Below are 13,554 nucleotides of genomic sequence, written 5' to 3'. Positions count from 1 at the left end.
TGACCTTGTTCCTGCTTCCTCAAAAGGGGAACCTGTCATCCCTTGACCTTGTTCCTGCTTCCTCAAAAGGGGAACCTGTCACCTATTGACCTTGTTCCTGCTTCCTCAAAAGAGGAACCTGTCACCTCTTGACCTTGTTCCTGCTTCCTCAAAAGAGGAACCTGTAACCTCTTGACCTTGTTCCTGCTTCCTCAAAAGGGAACCTGTCACCCGTTGACTTGTTCCTGCTTCCTCAAAAGGGGAACCTGTCACCCGTTGACTTGTTCCTGCTTCCTCAAAAGGGGAACCTGTCACCCGTTGACTTGTTCCTGCTTCCTCAAAAGGGGAACCTGTCACCCCTTGACCTTGTTCCTGCTTCCTCAAAAGGGGAACCTGTCACCTCTTGACCTTGTTCCTGCTTCCTCAAAAGGGGAACCTGTCACCCCTTGACCTTGTTCCTGCTTCCTCAAAAGGGGAACCTGTCACCTATTGACCTTGTTCCTGCTTCCTCAAAAGGGGAACCTGTCACCCCTTGACCTTGTTCCTGCTTCCTCAAAAGGGGAACCTGTCACCTATTGACCTTGTTCCTGCTTCCTCAAAAGAGGAACCTGTCACCTCTTGACCTTGTTCCTGCTTCCTCAAAAGAGGAACCTGTCACCTCTTGACCTTGTTCCTGCTTCCTCAAAAGGGGAACATGTTACCCCTTGACCCTGTTCCTGCTTCCTCAAAAGAGGAACCTGTCACCCCTTGACCTTGTTCCTGCTTCCTCAAAAGGGGAACATGTCACCCCTTGACCCTGTTCCTGCTTCCTCAAAAGGGGAACATGTCACCCCTGACCTTGTTCCTGCTTCCTCAAAAGGGGAACATGTCACCCCTTGACCCTGTTCCTGCTTCCTCAAAAGGGGAACATGTCACCCCTTGACCCTGTTCCTGCTTCCTCAAAAGGGGAACATGTCACCCCTTGTTCCTGCTTCCTCAAAAGGGGAACATGTCACCCCTTGACCTCAAAAGGGGAACATGTCACCCCTTGACCCTGTTCCTGCTTCCTCAAAAGGGGAACATGTCACCCCTTGACCCTGTTCCTGCATGTTCAATAGGAAAAGGCAAGAGACGGGACAATGAGTGGACAAACATGACTCACAATGACCTTTATAATAACATAAAAAAGGCACATTTATTGTAGTCCAAATCTGTCTGGGCATCACTTCCTTTGCCATGACAACACGTTATGATAATCACAATCTGGATACACAGATACAGAACCCCTCCGCAATTGAATTGCAATTTAAATATTTTACAGCTGGCACTGATAGCATGCACTACCATCTCCAAATGAACTGTATGGCCTAGGCAGCAACCATCTAGTAAACACACACACACACGCTGTAAAGCTAGAGTCCTTAAATGAAACAATAACAATTTTGTTTAGGTAAAAAGCCAAAGGATGGGCCTGGAGAAATCTAACCACTCTCAAATTCATAGCCAGAGCTCTGGATGCAAGGGCAGACCATCCACGATATCAAAATTATCATTTGAACCATGTTTTGAGGCTATACAGTGTCTCTTTACATTTACTTTATTTAGAAACATTGTATTCGGGGGGGAGACACTCAAGTTCTTTAATACTATAGTCATGGCCTCTAAAACTTCAAGCTGCATACTGGACCCGAGTCCAACTAAACTACTGAAAGAGCTACTTCTTGTGCTTGGCCCTCCTATGTTGAACATAATAAACGGCTCTCTATCCACCAGATGGATGTGTACCAAACTCTCTAAAAGTGGCAGTAATAAAGCCTCTCTTGAAAAAGCCAAACCTTGACCCAGAAAATATAAAAACTATCGGCCTATATCAAATCTCACATTCCTCTTAAAATGTTTAGAAAAAAGCTGTTGCGCAGCAACTTACTGCCTTCCTGAAGACAAACAATGTATACGCAACACTTCAGTCTGGTTTTAGACCCCATCATAGCACTGAGACTGCACTTGTGGTGGTAAATGACCTTTTAATGGCGCAGACCAAGGCTCTGCATCTGTCCTCGTGCTCCTAGACCTTAGTGCTGCTTTTTATACCACATTCTTCTGGAGAGATTGGAAACCCAAATTGGTCTACACGGACAAGTTCTGGCCTGGTTTAGATCTTATCTGTCGGAAAGACATCAGTTTGTCTCTGTGGATCGTTTGTCCTCTGACAAATCAACTGTAAATGTCGGTGTTCCTCAAGGATCCCTTTTAGGACCACTATTGTTTTCACTTATCCTCTTGGTGATGTCATTCAGAAACATAAATGTTAACTTTCACTGCTATGCGGACGATACACAGCTGGTGAAGCCCCAAAATTGCCCTCCCTGGAAGCCTGTGTTTCAGATGTAAGGAAGTGGATGGTGGCAATTTTTAAAACTTTTAAACTCTGACAAAACAGAGATGCCAGTTCCAGGTCCCAAAAAACAAAGAGTGAATCTTGATGGTTGTACAGTCGTCTCAAATAAAACTTTGAAGGACCTCGGCGTTACTCTGGACCCAGATCTCTCTTCTGGCGAAGATATCAAGACTGTTTCAAGGACAGCTTTTTCCATCTACGTAACATTGCAAAAATCTGAAGCTTTCTGTCCAAAAATGATGCAGAAAAATGTATCCATGCTTTTGCCACTTAGACTACTGCAATGCTCTACTTTCCGGCTACCCAGATAAAGCACTAAATAAACTTCAGTTAGTGCTAAACACGGCTGCTAGAATCTTTACTAGAACCAAAATAATGTTATCATATTACTCCTGTGCAAGCCTCTCTATACTGGCTTCCGATTCGTTCCGATTTGGTCCTGCCGTACATACCTACATGTATGCTACAGTCACAAGATGCAGGACTCCTTATTGTCCCTAGACTTTCTAAGCAAACAGCTGGAGGCAGGGACTTCTCTTATAGAGCTCCATTTTTATTGAATGGTCTGCCTACCCATGTGAGAGACGCAGACTCAGTCTCAACCTTTAAGTCTTTATTGAAGACTCATCTCTTCAGTAGGTCCTATGATTGAGTGTAGTCTGGCCCAGGGGTGTGACGGTGAACAGAAAGGCACTGGAGCGACGAACCGCCCTTGCTGTCTCTGCCTGGCCGGTTCCCCTCTCTCCTCTGGGATTCTCCGCCTCTAACCCTATTACAGGGGCTGAGTCACTGCTCTTCCATGCCGTCCCTAGGAGGGGTGCGTCACTTGAGTGGGCTGAGTCACTGACGTGATCTTGTCTGGGTTAGCGCCCCCCTCGGATTCGTGCCGTGGGGGAGATCTTCATGGGCTATACACGGCCTTGTCTCAGGGTAGTAAGTTGGTGGTTTGAAAATATCCCTCTAGTGGTGTGCGTGCTGTGCTTTGGCAAAGTGGGTGGGGTTATATCCTGCCTCGTTAGCCCTGTCCTGGGGTATCGTCGAACCGGGCCAGTGTCTCCCGTCCCCTCGTGTCTCAGCCTCCAGTATTTATGCTGCAATAGTTTGCATCAGGGGGCTAGGTACAGTGTGTTATATCTGGAGTATTTCCCCTGTCTTATCCGGTGTCCTTTGTGAATTTAAGTATGCTCTCTCTAATTCTCTCTGTCTCTCTTTCTCTCGGGGGACCTGAGTCCTAGGACCATGCCTCAAGACTACCTGGCCTGATGACTCCTTGCTGTCCCCTGTCCACCTGGTTGTGCTGCTGCTCCAGTTTCAACTGTTCTGCCTGCGGCTATGGAACCCTGACCTGTTCACCGGACGTGCTACCTTCTACCGCACTTGCTGTCTCTAACTCTGAATGATCGGCTATGAAATGTCAACTGACATTTAGTCCTGAGGTGCTGACCTGTTGCACCCTCTACAACCACATCTTGGCCACGTACTGTTATAATCTCCACCCGGCACAGCCAGAAGAGGACTGGCCACCCCTCAGAGCTTGGTTCCTCTCAGGTTTCTTACAAGGTTCCTGCCTTTCTAGGGAGTTTTTCCTAGCCACCGTTCTTCTACATCTGCATTGCTTGCTGTTTGGGGTTTTTAGGCTGGGTTTCTGTACAGCACTTTGTGACATCAGCTGATGTAAAAAGGGCTTCATAAATACATTTGATTTAATATTTCAAAATATATAATATTTTGGGCTGATGAGGTAGGACAGTTAAACTAAGCTCATGAGGCATTTATAAGTAATATTTTTCCAGAATCAATGGTTAGGCCTATATTTAATTTCTAAGTCCAAAAATGGATGTAGCAACTTTCAAATAGACAGATGCATCAGTTCATATCCTGCACTGGGGCAACATTGTAACTTGACTGTCTGACCGACCACACTTCACAGTAAGGTAGTGCTGAGTGATTATGCCGAAATGTATGTTATGTTTTTGTTTTTAAAACAACTAACCGAGTGACATCAGTTCATTCAATTGTTTTTCCCCCCTGTGAGTTCAATGCGCACATTGCACATTTTCTCTAGAGATAAATCAGATCAAGCCTGAACTGTGAGGGATAGAGAGAAGTTGACTCACGAGGTATCTCGAAGTGAAAATACAAGATGTAGTTGTTATTCAGCAGTCATAAAAGTATGCTTATTCATTTTGAAGAACTACTCAAATAGTGATTCATTTTTAATGATTAAACGGAAACGACTTCAAAAAGCACTAATCACTCAGCACCATGGTGAGGACCTGACACCCTGGTGCACTGGCGAGGATAATTATACCATGTTACATTATAGCATGTTCTTAATTAGGAACATTTATGTAGATGCTGTTCCAATATAGGCTATAAAAACAATGTGGATGCATCACCGTGTTTATGAAGAAATACCTATGATCAATTTCAGGGAATTGGAGAGAAGTGTGAGCATCCTATGTCAAGAACGTGTAAAGACGCATTGCCTTTTGCCTATTTTGCTGAACAACATAAATCATATGGAGTGTGTTTTGCAGTGTTGTTTTTCAAGAAGGGTTTATACAATATGAAACATGTGAACAGTAACACGATGTCCACCTAACCTTTCTGTAGGCTACCGAGTGTTGGCTAGAAGGATAATGACACAGTAAATAACCCCCGGTAGGTTTTAACCAATGTAACGCCGTTAATATATAGCCTAGGTTTGACCCTCAACCGTAATTACCTAATCCCTGAGCGTTTCTTAATTTAAACAGCGAATACGCACCGCGGTGAAAGCGAACGCACAGTCGTTGTATTTGACACGGGGGACTGAGAAGAATTGCCCACAGACATCAAGAAAAAACATGTTGCGTCCTACATCAGAACAACCCTTGCTGGACCCCCCACCTCCTGCACCGCGTCCCCACCGCCAGCCAGCTCAGCGCTATTTACGAGAAGGCAGTCCTTTGTTGCAGAACACGGATTATCCAGTCACTAATTCCGTGGCACGTTGCAACAAAGTGAAGCAACAATGTAACCTATATAGGCTATACCAGCACGAGCTCCAACATAAAAGAAAGATAGGATATAGACCACGCGCAGCGGATCTAGGACTGCTCAACATGTCAATATGGTTAATAGCCTACGTCATATGAACGGCAATGTCTTCCTTTTCTAAAGAAACACTCCATATTAACCAATAAACACACACAGAGATGTCTAAACCGCTGATCATTAGGTTTAATATGCATGAAGGCCTATTTAATGTTATGGTGAACTTTGTTTACAACAACCATTCACTTGCATGCTTCTCATATTCTGATCAACAAGCCCAGATATACAAATCCCAGTTCCTATCCGAGAACTCACTGTGCTTGCCATGTTTCTGCGGTGACCACCAGTGCAGCAACTGTCCCCGGGTCCACGCGCCCCACAGTGTGCAATCGAACGGAGATATGACTGCATGCATCTCTAGCGTTGAGTCATTCTATGCTGACCTCACTATTATTTTTCTAATCAAAGAATTAGGTAGATCGATGTCATTAAAACAAACGTGCTATCCGGTCCAAAATGGAGCAACGATCTGCAGGAATATGGACAAATATCGCACAATAAGTGTTGCACATTATTGCGTTACTATTGCACAAATAGCCTACATGTACACAACACATCCGCTGTCCTATGCGGCCTTGTTTCTCCCGCTGTAGAACGCTCTCTCAATCGAACAACACATTCTTTCGGCTCATCCTTGTGATCCTCTCCAGTCTGCTCGCCACACCTACTTCCACGACCATATATGGTTTTCCTCTTGCATGAGGGGCGATGTAATTTACGGGTCAAAAAGTACTACTCAGATCCATGCGGTGAAATACCGAAAATCAATGGGTCACTGACGCAGAAACCGTGGTGCCTTTTCCTGGTTGCTAAAATGCAAATCGTTCGCCTAATTTAATTTTGTGACAAAACAAGCAGCCATTGTGTTGAGTATCTTTTGTAAAATGTCAACCACCATTAAATCTATTTTCCATAACCAAAAGTATAGTATTTTCAGCTGTTTGAAGCTGGTGTAGTTTTAGTATTACAAATGTCAGAGGCCATTGCATAGTTGTAAAGGTCCAGTGGAGTCAAAAACCTGATTTCCCTGTGTTATCTATATGTCCACACTATGAGTTTGGAATGATGCAGTTGTAACAGTGTAACTTTAGACCGTCACCTGGCCCATACCCGGGCACGAACCAGGGACCCTCTGCACACATCAACAACAGTCACCCACGAAGCATCGTTACCCAAGGGGAACCACTACTTCAAGGTCTCAGAGCAAGTGATGTCACCGATTGAAACGCTATTTAGCGCGCACCACCGCTAACTAGCTAGCTATTTCACATCCGTTACACAGGGAAATTGTGAAATTGATGATAATGCCATTTAGTGTAAGAGCTGTTTGAAAAGGCCACCTGAAATTTCAATAGACCAATTAGAATGATTGTTCCAAACCTCTCTGCCAATAACAGCACATTTTCAGTTTTCCCCTCCCCACTCAGGTCCCTCCCAGACAGTCCTAGCAAAATGATTGCTTGAGAAATTGCCCTTTGCTATGAAGTATTTTTGTTTATTTTTGAAAGTTTTAGTTGAAAACAATCACAGTAAGTTACTTAATCTTTACCCAGAAATGATTTGATATTGAGATAAAAACAGGTGCATTGGACCTTTAAGATAGACGCAGTTCTGCAATAGAATTGCTCTTCATGGCACTATTACAACAGTATTACAATATTATTATACTGTCTCGAACAATGCATTTACATTGGCCATTTAGCAGCAGACACTCTTATCCAGAGCAATTTATAGTCAGTGAGTTGCATAGCAAATAGCATGTGTCTGCTGGCAGAAAGGAGATACTGCCAGCCCCACTGTGTCAGACTATACTCTCTGCTGTACCTTAAAATAACCACACATGCTATTCACTGCATAAGAAATATGCCAGCCAAGCTCTGCGAGACTGAGTGAGATTGTGTGTGTGTGTGTTTTATTAGGCCTGTAGTTTTGTGTCTAGGTGATGTCCATATGATATGCACTCTTTTACTCTTCCATTGGGAGAAAGGCCTAAAATGACATTTACAATCTACCTTCTAAAGAGAAAGTGTTAGGCACAGGTCATATCCTTTAGCCATTCAAATAATATATGAATCCATTGACTTAGTTATCATTTTCTGTCACAGCAACTGGCATTAAACTGGTAATGAACGGTTAATAAAACTAAAACTACAGTCTATAATCAAAAAATCCACTCCTCTTCAATGCAGGACCTGTGCAGGACACGTGCAGGGCAAATTTCCACTTTCTTTTATCATACCATTGATGCCAGCCTGCAATAGACCAGGAAGACGAGTTGGCAGAAGGCCTGCAACTGTTGCATTCCAAATACTCTTATTGTATACTGATTGATAAACGCGACTCGTGATCTATTGTACCCGGGATACACAATGTAACTTTCGATCGTGACGTGGAACTCTACCCCCCCCCCCCCTCCCCCACTGCAGGGACCAGGGGGGTTGCACCGGAGATAGGCTATCGTGCAGCAATTGTATGTCTGCCTCCACCCTTGGCATCCGAGCTATCGAACGACGCGATTCTGCTTCTAGTCTAAACTATACTACTGCACAGAAGTTCTAGATCAATATGCAGGGTTTCCATGGAGATTAATTGATATGTATTTTTAAATGCAGCCATTCTAAATATGCTACAGGGAGGGGACAATTAATTATGCATATCGGACCCATATCCTGAATCCTATATTGATACCTTTCTTTCACCGTAGAGAAGTTTAGATACATTGACAAGTTGTCACATTAACATTGACAAGTTTTGACATTATTACACACGAATAAATGCAATTTCTACTTTAGCCTACCTTGTAGCTTATAGCCGGTAGGCTACAATGTTCTGCTCGGCATTTTCTCTCAGTCTCTTCTGAAACAGAAAACTTTTTTCTGCTTTTCGGAGCGTCACTTCCTAGTTCCTACTCTTGCGGCTGAAATCATTGCATGGTGATTGTGAATGTATAGCGTATGCTTTGTGATGAGTTGTTTCAATGAAACTAAACTAGTCACGTCTCTTAATTCATTGTTGTGTAAGTATTGCGACACTCGACAGAGTAAACATTTATGAGAGCCATACAGAGTACACAGATATCATATTGGGTGAGGGCACATGCCATTTTTAATACGTAGCATACAAAAATACTCTAGCCTACTCCCTACTATAGGTGGCGCATTTGCTTAATCACAAAGAGGAGAGGACAACAAAGTGTCAACCACCACCACCAATCCAGCCAATCGCAGCATAAACACGAGAATGAAAACAACGTTTACTTCAGCTATTTTGACGAGAGAAGATTCTGCATGTGCAAAGAGTGCTGCTAATCTTCCGGTATGTGTAGCCTTCTCCCAAGCCAATGCAATAAGGTCTGACCACAGATAGAACAATGAGCAAAAACGTTTGGTCTGGCTGTGACCCGTGTTCAGGAAAACTCCAGGGAAACCAAGCCCCCTCGTTGTCGCCACGATTGGTTTGTTGACACAGGATCATTAACGCAGGTTAGGATAACTAACGTAGCAGGTTTAAACTATGCTTCTCGGGGACATGGTTGAACAAGGACATGGATAATATAAACCTATGTGTTTTTTCTATGCATCGGCAGGACAGAACTGCAGAGTCCGGTAAGATCAGGAGTGGTGGTGTGTCTCCTTATAGACAACAGTTGTTGCGCGATTTCTACAATTAAGAAAGTGTCGAGGTTCTGACTGAGTTAGAATACCTCATGATAAGCTGTGACCATACTATTTACCAATATATTTTTAATCTGTATATTTCCTAGCTGTCTTATTTACGACCACAAACCGATGCTGGCACTAATGCCGCGTTCACAACAACTGTGAACTCGGAAAAATACGAGATCGTATCATGACGTCAGTGATCTTTAGGTCGGAAAGTCAGAGCTCTAAAATGATGCCCGTTCAAAACGATTTTCCCAGTTGGAGCTGCAGTTGTTTTGAAGCACTGAAGTCGGTGATTTCCGAGTTCCCAGTTATTTGGAATGCTGCATAAAACCACACTCAACGAGCTGTATATAGCTTGTTTCCTCATCAATCTATGCACAATACCCCATAATGAGGAAAAAAACTGAAATACCTTTTTTACATAAGTATTCAGACCCTTTGCCATGAGACTGGAAATTGAGCTCAGGTGCATCCTGTTTCCATTGATCATCCTTGACATGTTTTTACAACTTGATTGGAGTCCACCTGTGGTCTATTCAATTGGTTGGACATGATTTGGAAAGGCACACACATGTCTATATATAAGGTCCCACAGTGCATGTCAGAGCAAAAACCAAGCCATGAGGTCGAAGGAATTGTCCGTAGAGCTCCATGACACGATTGTGTCGAGGCACAGCTCCGGGGAAGGCTACCAAATAATGTCTGCGGCATTGAAGGTCCCCAAGAACACAGTGGCCACCATCATTCTTAAATGGAAGAAGTTTGGAACCACCAAGACTATTCATAGAAACTGAAACCTGTCGAACGCTGAAACCTGAACTAAAGACCTCGGTATAAAAGTTTACATGTTTTTACAGTGGTATAAACTGCCTTCATTTTACTGGACCCCAGGAAGAGTAGCTGCTGCTTTGGCAGCAGCTAATGGGGATCCATAATAAATACAAATACAAATAGAGATGGTTACCCGGCCAAACTGAGCAATCGGGGGAGAGGAGGCTGCTAAGGCGAGGACGTCTCATAATAATGGCCCAAATGGAATGGTACCATTCCTAACACTCCATTACATCCATTATTATGAGCCGTCCTCCCCCCAGCAGCCTACACGGGTATGTACAGTGCATTCGGAAAGTATTCAGACCCATTGACAATTTCCACATCTTGTTACGTTACAGCCTTATTCTAAAATGGATTAAACAGGTTTTTTTTCTCATCAATCTACACACAATACCCCATAATGACACAGCAAAAACAGGCGTTTGCTAATTTATATATAAAAAACTGAAATATCACATTTACGTAAGTGTTCAGACCCTTTACTCAGTACTTAGTTGAAGCACCTTTGGCAGCGATTACAGCCTCTTGGATATGACGCTACAAGCGTGGCACACCTGTATTTGTTATGTGCCAGCTGGGATTGTATGAATTGCAAAATAGAAAAGATGTAACATACAGCTGAAGTTGGAAGTTTACATACACTTAGGTTGGAGTCATGATAACTTGTTTTTCAACCACTCCACACATTTCTTGTTAACAAACTATAGTTTTGGCAAGTCGGTTAGGACATCTACTTTGTGCATGACACAAGTCATTTTTCCAACAATTGTTTACAGACAGATTATTTCACTTATTATTCACTGTATCACAATTCCAGTGGGTCAGAAGTTTACATACACTAAGTTATTTATTTATTATTATTTTTGACTGTGCCTTTAAACATCTTGGAAATTTCCAGAAAATTATGTCATGGCTTTAGAAGCTTCTGATAGGCTGATTGACATCCTTTGAGTCAATTGGAGGTGAACCTGTGGATGTATTTCAAGGCCTACCTTCAAACTTGGTGCCTCTTTGCTTGACATCATGGGAAAATCTAAAGCAATCAGCCAAGTGAACTGAAGTTGCGATCCTAACTGACCCAAGACAGGAAAATTGAGTTTAATGTATTTGGCTAAGGTGTATGTAAACTCCCGACTTCAACTGTATGTTAGCAGGTGATGTTATTCTTCAATAACACAAACCCCAAGGCAAATCAGGGGGGGGGGGGATAGGTTTATTCAAATAGGACAAATCATGCTTGGAAGTCGTCATTCTCCCCTGTCCTCTGTGATTCTCTCCAGCGATTCTCTCCAGTGGTTCTCTCCACAGAACAAAGGGACAGCATGTAGTTTTATAACCCAGCCCTAGCCTGTGGTTGACCAATTAGTATTCCTTGCAATAAAACTACCCAATGGCCAAATAACAAGTATCCTATTTCAGAAGACATATTCCTCACGTCTCTGAACCATTGATCAATAATTCCCTATTACAGAAAAAACACTTTCCATTGATCGTTAGTTCTTGTCCTCTTGACCTCTCATACTCTGTCTCTGCGTTGTGTATTTATCTTCCACATATTCTTCCACATATTACATGAAATGGATGACATTGTACACCATTTTTGGGGACCCATTTTGTCTCGTGAGCTCTACTTTCAAAACTATTGGCTAAAATTATACAAAACCTTTATACTGCATCTTTAAGAATTAAAACAACAAGTCGAAAAAAGTAATGTAGTCGACAACAAATTGCCTATAACAGACATTACATGTATTTATCAACATGAGGTTATGTAGAATACTATTAGATGTAAAATCCCTAGAGTTGACATTTTCACTGTATAGGATGGTTGAGAACAATCCTTTTCACACAGGTAACAACCAGCTTGATATTATCAAGGTTTATGTGACAGACGCCACCAGCACTCCAATATTCAGTAGCATCACTACCAGAAAGGCTACCCGGGCCTGTAGACAGACAGTACAAATGGTACTGTTACAGTATGTGAGTTTAAAACCCCCGGAGCACAGCTAGCCAGTCCTGGTAAAGACATGGTGGGTTAATGTTAGAGGACCTCATGGTATGAGACCTACGACAATGCCTCAGGACTACCTGTCCTGATGACTCCTTGCTGTCATGCTGCTGCTCCAGTTTCAACTGTTCTGCCTGCAGCTATGGAACCCTGATCTGTTCACTGAAGGTGCCACCTTGTCCCAGACCTGCTGTTTTCAACTCTCTCTCTCTACCGCACCTGCTATTTCGACCTCTGAATGCCTGGCTATGAAAAGCCAAGTGACATTTACTCCTCATGTACTGACCGGTTGCACCCTCTACAACCACTGTGATCATTATTTGACCCTGCTGGTCATCTATGAATGTTTGAACATCTTGGAGAACTATCTGGCCTTATTGGCCATGTACTGTTAGAATCTCCACCTGGCACAGCCAGAAGGGGACTGGCCACCCCTCAGAGCCTGGTTCCTCTTGTCGTGTTTTTGGCTATGCCGGATTAAGTGAAATGACATGCTATTCTATAAAATAATTGATCCGTAATTAATATCACCTGATTGAGCTAATCTTGTAAATGTAATTATAGTAACTTGAGAGTCGGGCACCACAAAATAATATTTATAGAGCTGTTATCTTCCGAATAAACTCTTAAAGACCTAGTAATACATTATTTTACATCAATAGCAGTCAATATCAACCGTCACCTTAATTCCATCTCATCTGAAAGTTGTAAATTCTGCACGAACCCTGGCTTACAATTTGAATCAACAATACAAAATTGGGTTTAATTATTTATTTACTAAATACCTAACTAATCACGCAGAATTACACATACACATAATTAAATCATAACTTGATTACAAATTACATCATAAAGGAAAACGTCCCTAGCGGGCGGAACAGATATGACAGCTGGTTACACAAAAGAAAAGGGGCTGGGTTTGAGTGAAAGAGCGGGAAGACTGAGGAACAAAGGCGAAGCTGTGCTGTCGTAAATACAGTATTTTATGCCTTCTAAATTACCGCCCATTTGGAAAAGGAAAATGCAATAAATATTTACTCTGAGCTGCGCTCCGGTAGGTTGGTGGTAGATGGAAGGCCTTGTTCCCCAACCGAGTCCTTTGAAGAATGTCTCTGGTGGTTAATTGGATACGTTGTAGTAACGTCGTTGAGTGGTAGACGGGATACTCTGTCAGTTCCTCCCTAACCTGCGTTTGCAGCTGCGGTTGCTAACTCAACGGCTAGGACGTATCACTTCTGTAGTGAATAAAAGTTCAAAGTTCATACCATTCGCAACCAAAGCTCACGCTGATGTTGGCTTCGTTCTGTAGTTATTATCGGAACCATTCTGACATAGGACTGTCGTCCTACATCCCCGGAACAGGACGTTCTATTGTCATCATGGCTTATATAGGAAGGGAGAAAAGGGGTGTGTTTCATAGTTTACAACCTCTGTCTCTTCACGTGGGTGGGCCACTGAGTGTGCAGCCCTGTCTTATGAAAACCCACATCTTACATTTTCGAAGCTAAAATCACATTTCATCCCATCAAAAATAATTTCATATTCAAACATTTATATTGAACAACAATTCCGTGTGAATCCGATAACTC

General features: G+C 42.9%; 1 protein-coding gene across 2 annotated transcripts in view; it reads right to left on the bottom strand.

Annotated features, from left to right (window-relative positions):
• Positions 1-8,345, bottom strand: part of LOC124046671 (mitotic deacetylase-associated SANT domain protein-like) — a 44,837-nt gene extending 36,492 nt beyond the window's left edge. The window contains exon 1 of one of the 2 annotated variants that reach the window (XM_046367313.1): positions 8,253-8,345. The gene's annotated coding sequence lies outside the window, so the exon portion shown is untranslated. Of the gene's footprint in view, positions 1-5,710; positions 6,097-8,252 lie in introns of those variants that run through there. The other variant, XM_046367312.1, reaches the window with a different exon arrangement.
• Between the last annotated feature and the right edge of the window lie 5,209 nt (positions 8,346-13,554).

Source organism: Oncorhynchus gorbuscha, linkage group LG10 (assembly GCF_021184085.1).
Source record: "Oncorhynchus gorbuscha isolate QuinsamMale2020 ecotype Even-year linkage group LG10, OgorEven_v1.0, whole genome shotgun sequence".
In the NCBI taxonomy this organism is placed as follows: Eukaryota; Metazoa; Chordata; class Actinopteri; order Salmoniformes; family Salmonidae; genus Oncorhynchus; species Oncorhynchus gorbuscha.
Note: the sequence above shows the minus strand (reverse complement) of the source record. Positions and strands in the feature narration are given on the sequence as shown.